The 17318-nt window shown below is 42.0% G+C and overlaps 1 protein-coding gene across 5 annotated transcripts in view; it reads right to left on the bottom strand.

The window, feature by feature from the left end:
- Positions 1-17318, bottom strand: part of ENOPH1 (enolase-phosphatase 1) — a 37200-nt gene that overhangs the window by 17600 nt on the left and 2282 nt on the right. The window contains exon 1 of one of the 5 annotated variants that reach the window (XM_069594553.1): positions 13532-14113. The exons of the other annotated variants lie outside the window; for them this stretch is intronic. The gene's annotated coding sequence lies outside the window, so the exon portion shown is untranslated. Of the gene's footprint in view, positions 1-13531; positions 14114-17318 lie in introns of those variants that run through there. 5 annotated transcript variants of the gene reach the window in all.

Below are 17318 nucleotides of genomic sequence, written 5' to 3'. Positions count from 1 at the left end.
GATGATAACACCAAGCAGTCACTGTGGTCACTAGAGGTAATTAGATAGATGAAAACACCCAGTTCCTTACCACTAATTATATACTCCAGCACAAACATTTTAACACAGCAAGATCACCTTTACCCCAATTTAGTGACAAATGATAGCAGAGAAGTCCCCAGAGAACAAATCACAAAGATAACCAATTCATTCCTTCAGCATCTACTGAGGATTTACTGAGTGCCACACGTTTCTCATTATATTTATTTTTATTTACTTTTTGGCTGCTCGGCATGTGGGGTCTTAGTTCCCAGACCAGGGATCAAACCCGGACCCTCTGCAGTGGAAGCACAGAGTCCCAACCACTGAACCATCAGGGAAGTGCCACCAGACATTCCTGTACAGACCTTTTCCTCGGAGAACTCACAGAAATAAAAGGTCCAGATTTCAAGCGATCCTGCTTAGGAGAAGCTTCAGAAATTAGAATCGACTTTAGAATTTCTGAGCATCCAATCTGCCTCTTTCCTCTATACGCAAAACTCCCCTCTGCACTGACTAAGCACACAAAGGTAGACAATGAAGTTAGAACTCAGGGTAACTGGAATTGGGAGGTTAGCAGGCTGAACAGTCTATTTTAGTGTGAGTGTTACTGTATAACATAAAATTACATGGGGCAAATAACTAAACTGTGAAGATTTTACCCTTTCTTTCAACATCCTTCAGTTCAGTTCAGTTCAGTTCAGTTGCTCAGTCGTGTCCGACTCTTTGCGACCCCATGAATCGCAGCACACCAGGCCTCCCTGTCCATCACCAACTCCCGGAGTTCACTCAGACTCACGTCCATCGAGTCAGTGATGCCATCCAGCCATCTCATCCTGTCGTCCCCTTCTCCTCCTGCCCTCAATCCCTCCCAGCATCAGAGTCTTTTCCAATGAGTCAACTCTTCGCATGAGGTGGCCAAAGTACTGGAGTTTCAGCTTCAGCATCATTCCCTCCAAAGAAATCCCAGGGCTGATCTCCTTCAGAATGGACTGGTTGGATCTCCTTGCAGTCAGGCCTCCCTGTCCCTCACCATCTTCTGAAGTTTGCCCAAGTTCATGTCCATTGCATTGGTGATGCCAACCAGCAACCTCATCCTCTGATGCTCTCTTCTCCTTCTGCCCTCAATCTTTCCCGGCATCAGGGACTTTTCCAAAGAGTTGACTGTATCAGATGACCAAAATACTAGAGCTTGAGCTTCAGAATCAGTCCTTACAACAAGTATTCAGGGTTGATTTCCCTTGGCTGGTTTGATCTCCTTGAGGTCCAAGAGACTTGCAGGAGTCTTCTCTAGCACCACATCTAGAAGGCCTCAATTCTGTGGCATTCTGCCTCTTTTAGGGTCCAGGTCTCAGAACCATACATGCCCAGTGGGAAGACCATAGCCTCGACTATACGGACCTTTGTCGGCAGAGTATGGTCTCAACACACTATCTAGGTCTGTCATAGCTTTCCTGCCAAGAAGCAATCATCTTCTGATTTCATGGCTGTAGTCACCATCTGCAAAGATTTCAGAGCCCAGGAAGAGGAAATCTGTCATTACGTCCACCTTTTCCCCTTCTATTTGCATAAAGTAATGGGGCCAGATACCACGGTCTCAGATTTTTAACTAATATTTAATTTTAAGCTGGCTCTTTCACTCTTTCCTTCACTCTCATCAAGAGGCTCTTTAGTTCCTCTTCGCTTTCTGCCATTAGAGTGGTATCATCCGCATACCTGAGGTTGTTGATGTTTCTCCCGCCTATCTTGATTCCAGCCTGGCATTTCTCATGATGTGCTCAGCGTATAGGTTACAAACAGGGTGACAGCTGACAGCGCTGTCGTACACTTTTCTCGATCTTGAACCACCAGCTGCTCCATATGGGGTTCTAACTTGCTTCCTGACCCGCACATGGGTTTTTCAGGTAAGATGGAGGAGGAGGATGGAATGGAGAAGGGGAGAGTGGCAAACCACTCCATTATACCTGCCACGAGAACCTCATGAACTGTGTAAAAGACAAAAAGATAGGACACCGAAAGATGAGTCCCCCAGGTTGGAAGGTGTTCAATATGCTACCGGGGAACAGCAGAGGAGAACTACTAACAGCCCCAGAAAGAATGTAGCGTCTGGGCCAAAGCGGAAATGACGCTCAGCCGTGATGTGGTGATGGAAGTAAAATCCGATGCTGCAAAGAACAGTACTGCATGGGAACGTGGAATGTTAGGTCCATGAATCAAGGTAAACTGGACGTGGTCAAGCAGGAGATGGTAAGAACAAATCCTGACATCCTAGAAATCAGTGAACTAAAACTGGACGGGAACAGGCAAATTTAATTCAGATGACCATTATATCTACTACTGTGGGCCAGAATCCCATAGAATAAACAGAGTAGCCCTCATAATCAGTAAGAGTTCAAAATGCAGTACTCGAGTGCAACCTCAAAAATGACAGAATGACCTCAGTTCATTTCTAAGGCAAGTCATTAAACAGCACAGTAATTCAAGTCTATGCCCCAACCGCTGATGCTCAAGAAGCTGAAGTTGATCGGTTCTATGAAGATCCAGAAGACCTTCTAGAATTAACACCAAAAAGAGATGTCCTATTCATCACTGGGGACTGGAATACAAAAGTAGGAAATCAAGAGGCACCTGGAGTAACTGCCAAGTTTGGCCTTGAAAAACAAAATGGTACCAAGTAAGAATGTTCTAAAAACAAATTTTTTAAAGCGGGTAGTGGGACTTCCCTGGCGACCCAGTCAAGACTCTGCTTACACTGCAAGGGGGCACGAGTTCAACCCCTGATCAAGGAACTAGGATCCTGCAGTGCCACACAGCATCGCCAAAAAATAAATAAATAAAGCTAATGCGTATCGCCCAAACCTGCCCACTGAAAAATTTCAGGCTTTAAAAGTAATTCGAGAACAGCAATGATAAATTCTTTAACTTCAGTTATAATCCACTTATAGACAATTTCACAATTCTACAATATGAAAAAAAATGCTGTAATGAACCCAGGATTCTACAAACATGTAAGTATTTTTAGTCTACCAGGCACCTAAAGGGTTGTTACAGTTTAGTAGTATGTATAAGGCTTCCCTGGTGGCTCAGCTGGTAAAGAATTCGCCTACAACGCAGGAGACCTGGGTACGATCCCTGGGTTGGGAAAATCCCCTGGAGAAGGGAAAGGCTACCCACTCCAGTATTCTGGCCTGGAGAATTCCATGGACTGTATACTCCATGGGGTCACAAAGAGTCAGACATGACTGAGCGACTTTCACTTTCACGACAAAAGGGGTTTCCCTGGTGGATCAGATGGTAAAGAATCTCTCTGCAATGCAGGAGACCTGGGCTCAATCCCTGGGTCAGCAAGATCCCCTGAAAGAGGGCATCACAACCCACTCCAGTATATTTGTCTGGAGAATCCCATGGACAGAGGAACCTAGTGGGCTACAGTCCATGGGGTCGCAATAAGCTGGACACGACCAAGATACTAACACACACATGACAAAAGGCTATAGAACTAAACGACAGTATTTGCCTTCCAGGGGACTAGGATTATCAATAAATCCTACTAAATGCTAGTGGGGGTACTATGCAAGCAGCAGTTTATATTACTCTACACAGCCCACTGATAGCATTCTGAAAGAGCTCCATTAAGGGCCACATCGCTGAAGATCTAATTAAAGAAGCTGCCTCATAAATGTTTAGAAGTCTAGATATGGATTTACTTTATTATCAAGTGGCTGTTTTAATGAAAAGGTCATAGAATCAATAAAAGTAAAATTGTTGCTATATTTACTCATGTCCCCTTTGAAGAAAATGGGCAATAAAAAGGTAATGGGTGATACTTAGAGTACTACAGCTATTTAAAGAAACTATTTTAAAAGCTTTCCAAAGGGACCACAGGGTGCAAATGATTTATAGGATTTGAGAATTTAACATTTTCCAGGCAGAGAGTTAAACAACACAAAGACAATATTGGTGACCTATTATTTCTGTATTAATCCCAGAGGATAAAAAAACAAAGGAAAATCAAGTCGCTTGATGGGTCCTAAGAACCAATCACATTCTTTAAATAAGAAATGAAAACACAGGGTAATCATATTTTGGGGACTATCTAAACAGATAACAGGAAATCTAAGAGAATATGGACATAACAGGTTACAAAGGTTTTCTCTGGGACATGAGATACCAAGGGAGGGGAAAAACTTTTTTTTTTAAGGTATCTATTTCTACAATGAAAGAGTATAGTCTTTTTTTAAATTGAGACAAAATTGATACATAACATTGTGTTAGTCGCAGTTATGCAACATATTGGTCTCCCCCTGGCTCAATGGTAAAGGATAAGCCCACCAATGCAGGAGATGCAAGTTTGAGCCCTGAGTCAGGAAGATCCTCTGGAGAAGGGAATGGCAAAAACCCACCCCAGTATTCCTGCCTGGAGAATCCCACGGACAGAAGAACCTGGTGAGCCACACTCCATGGGGTCGCAAAAGAGTCGGACATGATTTAGTGACTAAACAACGAAGACAACACGTCGGTTGAATGTTTGTATATACTGAGAAATGGGCACCACGGTGAGTCTTGCTGACATCCATCACAGTTAAGCAAGTTTTTTTCTTGTGATGAGACCTTTTAAGATCTGCTCTCTTCACAGTCTTCAGGTACACGATACAGCATCATTAACTCTAATCACTATGTTGTATACTGCATCTCTACAACTTACTTACTTTGTAACTGGATATTTGCACCTGCTTGAACATTTCTAACAATGAGGAATCTACTGCTTCTTGAAGTGGTCCACACCATCCATCAGATAGATTCAACAGTTGTAGTATTAGAATTGCTCCTTAAATATCCTTCCTGAAGACCATACTTGGTAGAGGAACTACCAAGAGAAGTTTTGCAGCTCTGGCTGCTACAAAGGGTCATGAGGGCTCAGAAATGGCAAGTCTGCTGTCTATTTTCATGGGTTAAGCAGAGATAATCACTCCCCTTTGAAAGCTGAAACCTTTAGGAATGAACACTAAATATCTTCATCTGCATTCAAAAAGAATATATGTGATGCTGTAAGACAAACTTGTCTTCTAAATCCCATTAAGACGATTAAACTGTAATTAAAGAAATATAAACTGTAATCTAATTAACTGCAATGAATCACATCTCACAAGGGAAGGTCGTCATTATTCACAAGTGCTAGTAGTTGGGATAGGTCTTTAAAAGCAGCAGAGAGAAAGAACATCAACATCCCATAAGTTTCAGAGCAGGAACCCTGACTGGCCCTAGGACAGAGTCCTAGCCCCTGTTGAGTGTGGAGGGGAGGGAACTGACATTTACTTCCTTGAATCCACCTATATTGGTGCAAGGTGACTCTCTCTGAATAAATGAAGCAGCTGAGATTCAAAAAGGTTTCACTGCTGGTACAGTAAAGCCAGGACTCAAACCCAGGTCTACTGAAGCCCAATGCTTGAGTCTATCCAGCTCTGTGGGTTCATGACTTCAGGGAGGATCACCCAACCCCCCAGATCCCGGTATTATATTCCCTACAGAAATTTCTAATACAGCTTTTCTCAAAGAGATTTGCACTAAGAAAAGAAACGAGAGATTCTGGCTCACCTGGCAGTACTGTAACTGTTCCAATAAACAGGAATAATGAGTAATTACAGCAATAGTGGGAACAACTGCCAACACTAACTGAGCCTTCACCGTTCCAGGCACTTCTCATTCCACAGTCAATCCTCAGTGATCTTGTCTAATCCATGATTTTAAATGCCATCTGTTGCCATGCTGTGCTAAATCACTTCGGTTGTGTCTGATGATGTGCAACCCCAGGGACAGCAGGCTGCCAGGCTCCTCTATCCATGAGATTCTCCAGGCAAGAATACTGGAGTGGGTTGCCATTTCCTCCTCCAGTGTATTTTCTGACCCAGGGATCGAACTCACATCTCTTGTCTCCGGCACTGGCAAGAAGGTTCTCTACCATTTTGCAGTTAGTTCAGTTGCTCAGTCGTGTCCGACTCTTTGCGACCCCATGGACTGCAGCACGCCAGGCTTCCCTGTCCGTCACCAACTCCCGGAGCTTGCTCAAACTCATGTCCATCGCGAGTGATGCCATCCAACCATCTCATCCTCTTTCTTTACCACCAACACCATCCATATACCCATCTGTTGCCAATGACCCCTAAATCCACAGCTTGAACCTGGACCTCTTCCCTGAACTCCAGACTGATTTTTTTCTTCCAACTACCTTCCCCAAATCTCACTTGGATATCTGAAATTCAAACTCCTGTTTCTAGCCCTTAATCCTGCTCCTCCCACAATGTCCCATCTCAGCCAAGTGGCAGCTCCATCCTTCCAAGATGCTCAGGCTGAGAGCCTTAGAGTCCTCTTCAACTCCTCTTGCTCTCACACTCCACATCCCACCAATTCATCAGCAAATGCTGTCAGCCCTATCTTCAAAATACACCCAGAATCTAATCACTTCTCACCATCTGCCACTGCTCCCAAGCACTCCAAATCTACTCAATGCATTGATTAATGAGTAACCTGAATCACATCATTTCAATCCTCAAAATAACCCCATGAAACAAGTGCTCTTATTTCCTCCATTTCACAAAGGTACATAAAGGTTAAGTATAAACTAAGAAACTATAGTTTATCAATCAGGTCTTTTTCCTTTTTTGGTTCAAAGAGTCAGATCCCCTGAGCCTGATCTTCTGGTCAAAGGGGTCTGATTAGTTTATAGAGTTACAACGACTTGGTCCCAGCCAAGGCCCAGGGCAGGAGTCAGCCAGCCTCCTGGAGCGCGGCAGCACCAACACCAGTCTGACCACGAGCTCCTCTCTGAAATCCCACCCAGGTCCCAGTGCCAGGATTCCCACTAGTTTTCAAACTACATGTGTTAGTCTCTTTTTATTCAGTATCAGCTCCACACTTTTTTTAAGACTTAAAAAAAGGAACTTGAAAAAAGGAACTTGTTGGAAGGTCACATAATGAATCACTGAAAATCAAGTTAAGAAATGAAGCCCTCACGTGCATACCCAGAAGACAAAGAACCCTTTTCTGTATTAAAGAATTCTGTCTTTGAAAAGCAATCCGTGTTTTTGAAAGTGGAGTCCCCTGGGAAGGGTCCATTGAGGTTCCAGAAGGGCCTCTGAGGACAATATTACTGACTTTCCATGTGACGGAGGACCGGACACAGGAAGATAAGGGTGAGCTGGCCACCACCCTTCTTCTGACCCCTACCTCCACCAAAACCAATAATGAAAATTAAATGAGTTAATAAATGTGAAAATCAAAAGCTGTATGCAAAAATAAGCCTTTATTGTAAAAAGAATAGCTTTTTTGTGAGTGTGGAGGAGTTACATAGGGTGAGCTTTAAGGATAGAAAATTTAAGAACCACCAAAGAAGGGAGGTCCTTTCAGAGCTAAACACAGGATAGCCTTAAAAAGTTTATCTGAACAAAAGAAAGGCTTACCTATCTATGTATTTTCAAAACAGGGGTTATTTATTAGAATTGGCACTTTCACGGAATTGATCTGACTACATATACTTCAAGGATCTAAGAGACTTTAAGCATAGGGAAAAAAAAAATCAGAATATTCACCAAACTAACTGCTCGGTGGTGGGAGCAAAAGGGGCATTCATTATCTACACTGTACTCTTCTGTAATGTCTGCAGTTCATAATAAGCATTAATTAATTTCCGTGGAAAAATTAAGGGGAAAAAAAACACTCCTCTATCCTCACATTAACAGATACAAGTCTCCAAAGAACAGTGTATTTAGCTCTTTAGATATTTGTTAATAAAATTTACTTTATGGTGTTTTAACTTCCATTGTTAACTAGTTTCTCTAAAACTCATCAGTTTTAGAAATGCTGGGTCAAAGAAAGTTCTAATATCACTCTAGAAACACAACAGTTACATAGCATGCTGTGCAAATAAGATAAAATATCACCTTGAGGGAATCTGAAAGAGCAAGGAGAGCAGAAGTGGGAGCAAACAACGCCAGCCCTCCCGGGCCCAGTCTGGAAGGCATCGTAACGCCATCAACAAGCACTTGCTGAACGCCGTATGTGCGAGCACCGTGCCAGGCTCTGCTCTCAGCCCTTAAGGAGCTCTCAGCACGGCGGCAAGACAGCACACACAGACGACACCGCAAGGCAGCATCTGCTATGATGGCAAATACACGGCACTGCGGGGCAGGGAGAGACAGGACTCGGAAATTCCCACTTAAACCCAAGTCCTTTGAAAGCAGAAGCAGGTATCACCTGTATATTCCCACAGCCTAGCACGAGAAATACGTTTTAAACATGTTTTAAGTCAATGGGTACATGGAACCAAACTGCACTTGGAGAGGAAAAGGTGTGACATCCCAAGCTAGAGGAATGGTGGTGGCATGAAAGATTGGCATGACCCAAATGGGCATCATCAGTTATTTACAAAAAAAGAGCATAAAGGAACTGAGGCACAGAAAGTTGGAAAAGCTGACTCACTCAAGTTGAGGAGCTGAAACTATCTTTGACCCAACAGGAAACCCAAAAGGATTTCAATGGTGCAAAGACAATCTGTTTTATGTACCTGTCTTCCTTACTTGATTCCTTAAGGGGGGCAACTGCATCTTTTAAGAATTTTGGTTTCCTGGCAGCGCCTGGCACATGAAAGGTATTCAAATAAATGTGGGGAAAAGGAAGGGAAGACTGATCAGCTGGAAACATTATGCATGTGCCATAACATGGAAGGTTCTAGAAGAGTAAGAGATCAGAAATTAAGGCTGGAGGTGTTTTCTAATCCATCTCATGATATACTCAGGCTCAATACAGTGATTCTCCAAAGGCTCCTCCCCTTGTTTCAAGTTGAATCAACAAAAATCCTCTTGTAATCCACCATGAGTATATCTCCATGTAGGAATCCGGAGCAAGGGGAGGTTTGGGGGAATAGTCATCAAACCAGGAAATCCTGCCATGCCAGTGCAAGTTGTCTGAGAGCAGTCATGTTCTGTGCCTCGTTCCTGACCTATTTCTGCCCAGAGCCACAGAAGCACAGGTAGAGGCAATCACAGTGAGTTTCAGTACATGTTAGCGCCCCCTTTTCCATACTGACTCTTCACAAGTGCTTTCTGTCTCCAAACAGTCTGATACTTCCTGCATTGTAATCCGTGTTTCTACTGGGCTTCATATTTTTCAAAGTCCGCCCCCTCCCAGTTCATGACTAAGTTATTTATTTAAGCCATCTCCTGCCATAAGCAAAAGGACAGATTAGTGTAATGGTCATCAAGTATAATGGTGCTCACTGGATACAGAAAAGTATATGGGACCTTAAGCTCACCTTCATGGCAAATAGATGGGGAAACAGTGCAAACAGTGAAAGACTTTATTTTGGGGGGGCTCCAAAATCACTGCAGATGGTGACTGCAGCCACAAAATTAAGACGCTTTCTCCTTGGAAGAAAAGTTATGACCAACCTAGACAGCATATTAAAGAGCAGAGACATTACTTTGCCAACAACAGTCTATCTAGTCAAGGCTATGGTTTTTCCAGTGGTCATGTATGGATGTGAGAGTTGTACTGTGAAGAAAGCTGAGCGCCAAAGAATTGACGCTTTTGAACTGTGGTCTTGAGAGTCCCTTGGACTGCAAGGAAATCCAACCAGTCCATTCTGAAGGAGATCAGTCCTGAATGTTCATTGGAAGGACTGATGTCGAAGCTGAAACTCCAATACTTTGGCCACCTGATGCGAAGAACGGACTCATTTGAAAAGACCCTGATGTTGGGAAGACTGAAGGTGGGAGAAGGGGACGACAGAGGATGAGATGGCTGGATGGCATCTCCGACTCAGTGGACATGAGTTTGGGTAAACTCCAGGAGTTGGTGATGGACAGGGAGGCCTGGTGTGCTGCAGTCCATGGGGTCGCAAAGAGTTGGACACGACTGAGCCACTGAATTGAACTAATGGAAGCTCACCTTCTTGTATCCAGGGATCAAAGTTTTTTGTATCTATCTCATTCAATCTTCTTCTCTACCTTGTGAGCATGACAGATCCTATTCCCCCCATTCTTGGAGATGAAAAAGGCTGAATCTCTAGATTGAAGGAACCTAGGCAAAGTGACACAATTACAGCATCAATAGAAACAAACGTCAGAAAAGCATACAAACGAGAGTGAGTGAGTGAAGTCGCTCAGTCATGTCCGACTCTTTGCGACCCCGTTGACTGTAGAAAACCCACCAGGCTCCTCCATTTATGGGATTCTCTAGGCAAGAATATTGGAGTGGGTTGCCACTTCCTTCTCCAGGGGATCTTCCCGACCCAGGGATCGAACCCAGGTCTCCCACATTGCAGGCAGATGCTTTAACCTCTGAGCCACCAGGGAAACCCATACAAACAAGATTCCATTGTTAAATTGAATCAATATCTTTATCATTTTGATTTTCAATGAAATGAGTATCTGCTACTTCAAAAAAATTCTACTGATAGGATCAAAGATTTTTCTGCTTAATTCAGATTTTCTAATGCAGAAGATTAAGTTTGAGACATCTTTTCTCTTGGTCTTATTCAAAATACTGCCAAAAACTCTGTACTCTAAGGTAAAACTCCAGCTCCTACATATTGTCTTTACCAACTTCCACACCACCACAGTCCTTAAATGGAATCTTAAAAAAAAAAAAAAGTATAATCCCAGGGGCAGTCCAGTGGTTTGGACTCAGTGTTTCCAATGCAAGGAGTGCAGGTTCTATCCCTGGTTGGGGAACTAAGATCCCAAATGCCACACTGCAACTAAGCACACACAGCAATTAAGACCTGATGCAACCAAATAAGTAAATAAATATTTAAGAAAAAAATAAAAGAAAATTGCTTTGGACTTCCCTGGTGGTCCAGGGGCTAAGACTTCACACCCACCCTGCTGGAAGCCCAGGTTTGATCCCGGGTCAGGGAACTGGATCCTGCATGCCACAACTAAGACCCAACACAGGCAAACACATAAATAACAATAAAAAACACTCCGAGCTTCCACTGCAGGGGCCGCAGGTTCAATCCCTGGTTGGGGAAGTTCCACAAACAACAAAAAAAAAGAAAGTTATTATTACAGTTCAGTTTCTGGAAGACAATTTGCAAAAGCTGGGGAAGTGGCCAGTTGCTTATTGCTTTGTTATTTGCCAGTTTATTTCATTATCTTGCTCTCTTTTGTCAATTTACTTGACTTCTGAGAGGTTTTGGTTCTGTTAATGATGGCAGACCTCCTTTAATTCACCTACACTATCTTGGTGTGCTCTGTCACCTCCAATGAGCCATTAGGAAAGAGGGACGCTAACAGATCTTGGTTTCGGGATACAGCCTAACTACTCAGAGTTCAGTCCATGGACCAACAGCATCAGCATCACACAGAAACCTGTTCAAATCTCAACTTCCATTCCATATTATTCAGCCACTAAAAAAAAAAAAAGAATGAAATCTTGCCATCTGTGATAACACAGATGGACCTAGAGGGTATTACGCTAAGTGAAATAAGGCAAAGACAAATACTGCCTGATTTCACATATCTAAAAAACAAAGCAAACGAAGGAACGTAACAAAACGGAACAGACTCACAGACAGAATAAACAGGCGGTTGCCAGAAGGGAGAAATCCGGAGAAATTAATGAAATAGGTGAGTGAGATTAAGAGCTACCAACTCCCAATTACAAAATAAACGGGGATGAGATGTACAACATGAGGAACATAACCATTTATACTACAGTATGTTTGTATGGTGACAGATGTTAACCAGACATATCATGATGATCATTTTATAATGTACAGAAATACTGAATCACTATGACACCTGTAACACACACAGTACTGTAGGTCAATTATACTTCCACTGAAAGCACTACGGGATTTCACTGGTGGTCCAGTGGTTAAGACTCCGTCCTCCCAATGCAGGGGGTACAGGTTCGATCCCTGGTCAGGAAACTTAAGATGCCTGGCCAGAAAAAGAAAGCAAACAAACATGTATACACTGGAAGGAAATGCACCAAAATGCAAATAACACTTATCTCTGGTGGGAAGGGGGCCAGTGTGAATTATGCGTGATTGTCAATTTTTACTTTATGCTTTTATGTATTTCCGTTTTCAATGAACATGTACTGCTTGTAAAATTAGAAAACAACAAATGTCACTAAAAATGAAAAAAAAAAAAAGTACCATTCCAGATCTTCTGAATCAGAAACTACTTAGCCAGATCTCTGGATTATTTGTCTACACATTCAAGTCTGAGAAGCACAGATATAAAGGGCCACTGGCAAGGGTACTCACCACGACCCACTTAATATACTCTCTAGGAACAAATATTCTAATCAGATTCATACTTTCAGTTAAATAGAAGGTTCTTAATTATTCAGTTCAGTTCAGTCGCTCAGTCGTGAACCGCAGCACGCCAGGCCTCCCTGTCCATCACCATCTCCCGGAGTTCACTCAGACTCACGTCCATTGAGTCCCTTAATTATTACAAAGACTTTATCTTCAAGCACTAAGTCTTGAAGTCTTCCTAAGACATAAATGAAAAACATACCCCACAACTGCCACTCATCCACTACTCTCTGAAAAGGTTTGTTGATAATGAATGAAATACTGATGGAAATATATTTATTTATTTTATACAGGGGGCTAAATATTCATTCCTTGCTTCCCAGGTAGCTCAGTAGTCAAGCATTTGCCTGCCAAGGCAGGAGATGCAGGAGACTTGGGTTCGATCCCTGGGTCAGGAAGATCCCCTGACGAGGAAATGGTAACACACTTCAGCATTCTTGCCTGGAAAATCCCATGGGCAGAGGAGACTGGCAGGCTATAGTACACACACAGGGTCACAAAGAGTCGGACATGACTGAGTGAGCACAATCCTTGAGCACAAGTATTCATTAAATGTTCACATCAGCCTTATGAGGTTGCTACCCCCACAGTACAGGACATTGTACAGGACATCTGTACCCAGACTCAAAAGACAGTAAATAACTTGCCATAAATCATTCAGGGAGCCAGAAGCTAAGCCACACTTGCAGTCACCAAGCTCATCCTGATAAATACTACACTCTGTCCAGCCAATCCCTGTTATTTAAAGATACTATATTTACAAATTCTACCTACTAAAATTTATTCATAACCTCCAAATCATGATCCACTGAACTTTCCCACTTTTCTGACAACAGGTATGTACATGAGCAGAAGAGCAAAACTTGTGAAAAACCAGTTGCCCAAATTCCCACTATAAGGTGATGCTTTGCCTTACCTCACCTCTCATATTTTAAACAAGCATCCTTTTCAGAGTGTGTTTGCCACTACATTTTCACATTTTGTGCTTTCTGTTGCTGACTGCCCACAAAGTGCTCAAGTGCTGTCTAGTGTTCCTAAGGCAAGAAGACTACCTCCCGGAGAAAGCACATGTGGTTAGAGAAGCTCTAGCAAAGCCTAGGTTACAGTGCCATTGGCAGTGAGCTCAGTGTTAGGGAGTCAATGATATGTATTAAGTAAGACAAACAGAAACACACAAAACAAGGTTACCTAGCCATCAGCTGCCACCAGAGGCTCACAGGAACCGCTCCCTTCATCTTCTCCAAGGACAATGTTTCAGTATTTGCTAAGGTGGTGTTTGCAGTGACTTCATAGATCATAACTGCCCCAACTGTTGTTACAAGTACTAATTTGACGTGTAATGACAGGAAAAGCACCAAATTATAGAGCATTTTCAGAAACAAGAGATCATCTTCCCCAACTCAAAAACAATACTTGAAGGTTCCTGACAGGACAACCACAGGACTGGAATGGTGTTATTTCGCAGCTTACAGACTAAAATCATTGGAATAACACAATGCAAAAAATCAGAAAAATGAGTATTACATCACCACGGACAAAGATCTGTGGTGGCTCCATGGGGTGCAGGCAAGATGATTCAAAGGGATAAGGGAAGAAAATACAAACCCATTCATTTATACTTATTTAAACCTCATCTTTAAATTCTAATTTACTTTATAACTTAATAACAGTACACAATAAATTCTATTGGTTATGCCTGCCCCAACTCTACTGATGCTGTGTGTGTAGTCAGTCATGTCTGACTCTCTGCGACCTTTTAGACTGTAGCCCGTCAAGCTCCTTTGTCCATGGGATTCTCCATGCAAGAACACTGGAGTGGGTTGCCATGCCCTTCTCCATGACATCTTCCCAACCCAGGAGTTGAACCTGTGTTTCTTGTGTCTCCTACACTGCAGGCAGATTTGTCACCCATTGAGCCATCGGGAAAGCCCGCTGATGGTTTATATAACCAAAAAATGCTGAGTGATCACCACCATAGAGGATCAAAGTCAGTGCTTGAAAAGAAAAGGCATGTTCTGCAGTGAGGGGCAGGACTGATGGCTTTGAGGACTCAGATGCACTGGGAACCATCGAAGGAAAGCTGGGCTCTACTGCTGCTCTGCCCCCAACTAGTTGTGATGACCCTCACAAAGACATGCCTCTAGGCATTCATTGATTCATATGAGAAATTAATTAGCTGGTTGTGACACTGACTAGATGGCCCAAACTAGGAACCCTTCTCGCTCCAGAAATTTGACCATTCTGACTCGAAGAAAATAAGATATATTAGCAGTTAAGTAAAACCACTGTTTATTATTGTCTGTAGCCTAAGCGTTAAAGGCATGCCCTGACAGAGCATCAGGCTGCTCACAGAACACATTTCCAGACTGGGAAGATTCTATGGAATCCTGTAAGATATCTAGGAGTTAGTGCATCTTATAAAGTTATAAGTTGCATCATAGACACCTTCAACTTTAACTACTCAGCAAGGGGAAAAAGAGAGAGAGAAAGGGAAAAAATAAATAAAACCAGTGCTGCTAACCTGTCTGCCCTTCCACTCACAGAACGTATTCTGTTCCCTGAGACAGTCTCAGTTCCCCAGTGTCTCTGACAGCATGAATGGTTCAGTGTGAGCCTAGTGTTTGACACAATATGTTTTTCATCTACGTCACCTAATCCTAAACCAACTACTTCCTCCAGTGCTCAAGAGAAGCAGCAGCAATGTTTCAACTCTGAAGGAAAAATGGCTGCATGGGATTTACAGAAAGAAGGAATCAGTCTCCAGAGAGGACTGGCTTCCTAAGGGTATTTCAAAGGCATTTATTTTTTAAACCTTTTCTTTAACAATGCTGTGATAGTTTTAGGTGGACAGCAAAGGGACCCAGCCATATATATACCTGTATCCATTCTCCCCCAAGCTCCCCTCCCACCCAGGCTGTCACATAACATTGAGCAGAGTTCCCTGTGCTGTACAGTAGGTCCTTGTTGGTTATCCATTTTAATTACAGCAGTGTGTACACATCATCCCAAACTCCCTAACTATCCCTTCCTCCCCTCTCCCCATCTCCCCAGCCCGAAACTGTTTGTTCTCTAAGTCTGTGAGTCTCTTTCTGTTTTGTAAGTTCATTTGTATCATTTCTTAGATTCCACATACAAGGAATGTCATAGGATATCCTTCTGATTTACTTCACTCAGTATGACAATCTCTACGGCAATTTTTGACAATACTCAATTTTCACAGTGTATACTGATGGTAGAACCAAACCCCCAAATAAAGTATAGTTACTCTGTTCCAAGGGTGTACTCCTAAACCTATCACCAAGAGGTGGTGTAAACTAAAATTTGCCACCATATGCTTTTATGGTATTTTTTACTGATTAAAGTGCTCTCGTGTCAGCTGTGTCATTTAACACCCACAAGACCAGGCAAAGAAGACTGAACAAGCACGGTGGGTCTGTCCCATTTCAGAGATGGAGCGCAATAATGGAAAGATTAAGAGGTGCTGTGTCAAGACAATTTGGTTTCAAATCCCAGGCATACCGTTCAATTTTTCAGAGCCTGTTTCCTATTAGTAATATGCAAACAGTGCACACAACCTGACTTGTAGTCAAGTATACCAGTTGCATCTCAATGTTTCCTTTTATCTTTTCCACACTAAAGCCCAAAGTAGAACCGAGGTCCAAGGATATAATTTAGCATCTCTTTAAAGGGTATTCAAAAGATACAGACACTGTGTTAAAGGATTTCTTGGTTCAAATAAATTTGTGAAATGCTAGTCTCTTGAAGGTTCACAAAGCATTATGTGTGCAAGTGTGTGTATGATATAAAGGATGTGAGAAGGTGTGCAATAAAGAAACCTGGTTAAACACGCACAGACCATTTTCTCAAAATGCATTTAGTAATCTTTTTCTGTATAGTTACAATAAACATCCACAAAGACCTAATGTTCTTCTGAACATACTCTCAGAAACACTGGTTTTGATCATTTAATGCATAGCAAATAGACAATAATGATGGGGCTTCATTATTCACAGAAAAACATCCTGACACACACATACTCCTAAATGCTCTCAGAGGGTTGGGAGTGAGGTTTAGAACATGAACACATTTTACCAAAATTCCCCAGATTATTCTTGATATGAATTACATGATAAATTTTAAGACGAATTATATATTGCAGATATTAAATTTATTTTTATGTTATGACATTTATGAAGAAATACTGGCAGGAACATATGAATGATACTCACTCACTGTACTGAGAAACAAGATCAGCAACTGACCTCAAACATAACAGATTCAGTCTGATGATACAGGACTATGAATCTGTTTGCAGTACCATCTTCATAGAATACATGCTTCCAAAATGTTTATTAGCATACTTTAAAATCACTCTGCCATTATTAAACATTAGTTTTGAAATTATAGCCATCCATGACTCATGTATTTGAGACAGATCAGATGATTACCATTCTAGTCTAACTTTTGGAGAAGGCAATGGCACCCCACTCCAGTACTCTTGCCTGGAAAAACCCATGGATGGAGGAGCCTGGTAGGCTACAGTCCATGGGGTGGCTGAGCGACTTTACTTTACTTAAATAGACAATTATAGTAGTTAACATGAATAAAAATAATAACTGATTATAGACAAAGCCTAAGAAATTATCCTTAAAACAAGATCCTTGAGTGATTTTTTTGCAGTCTGGTCTCAAACGCAAAAAAAAAAAAAAAAAAAAAGAAATCTATTTAGACCATTAAGGCATTTTTATTCTCAGAAAGATCTCAGAATAAGTCTGTCATAAACAAAGATTCCAAGAAGTGGCTCAGCTCATCTTGCAGAAGACACAGTGGATTTAAAAAGGAGAGAGAGATGTATTATTTTTTGCTATAAAATTGATTTGCATGAGGTATCTTCTCCCTAAATAGATTTTCCAAGAATGGTACATATGCCATATTACTACTTGTCATCATTCCTGGTTTTCTGATAACAGTGGAA

The sequence above is a fragment of the Ovis canadensis genome, chromosome 6 (genome assembly GCF_042477335.2).
Source record: "Ovis canadensis isolate MfBH-ARS-UI-01 breed Bighorn chromosome 6, ARS-UI_OviCan_v2, whole genome shotgun sequence".
NCBI lineage: Eukaryota > Metazoa > Chordata > Mammalia > Artiodactyla > Bovidae > Ovis > Ovis canadensis.
Note: the sequence above shows the minus strand (reverse complement) of the source record. Positions and strands in the feature narration are given on the sequence as shown.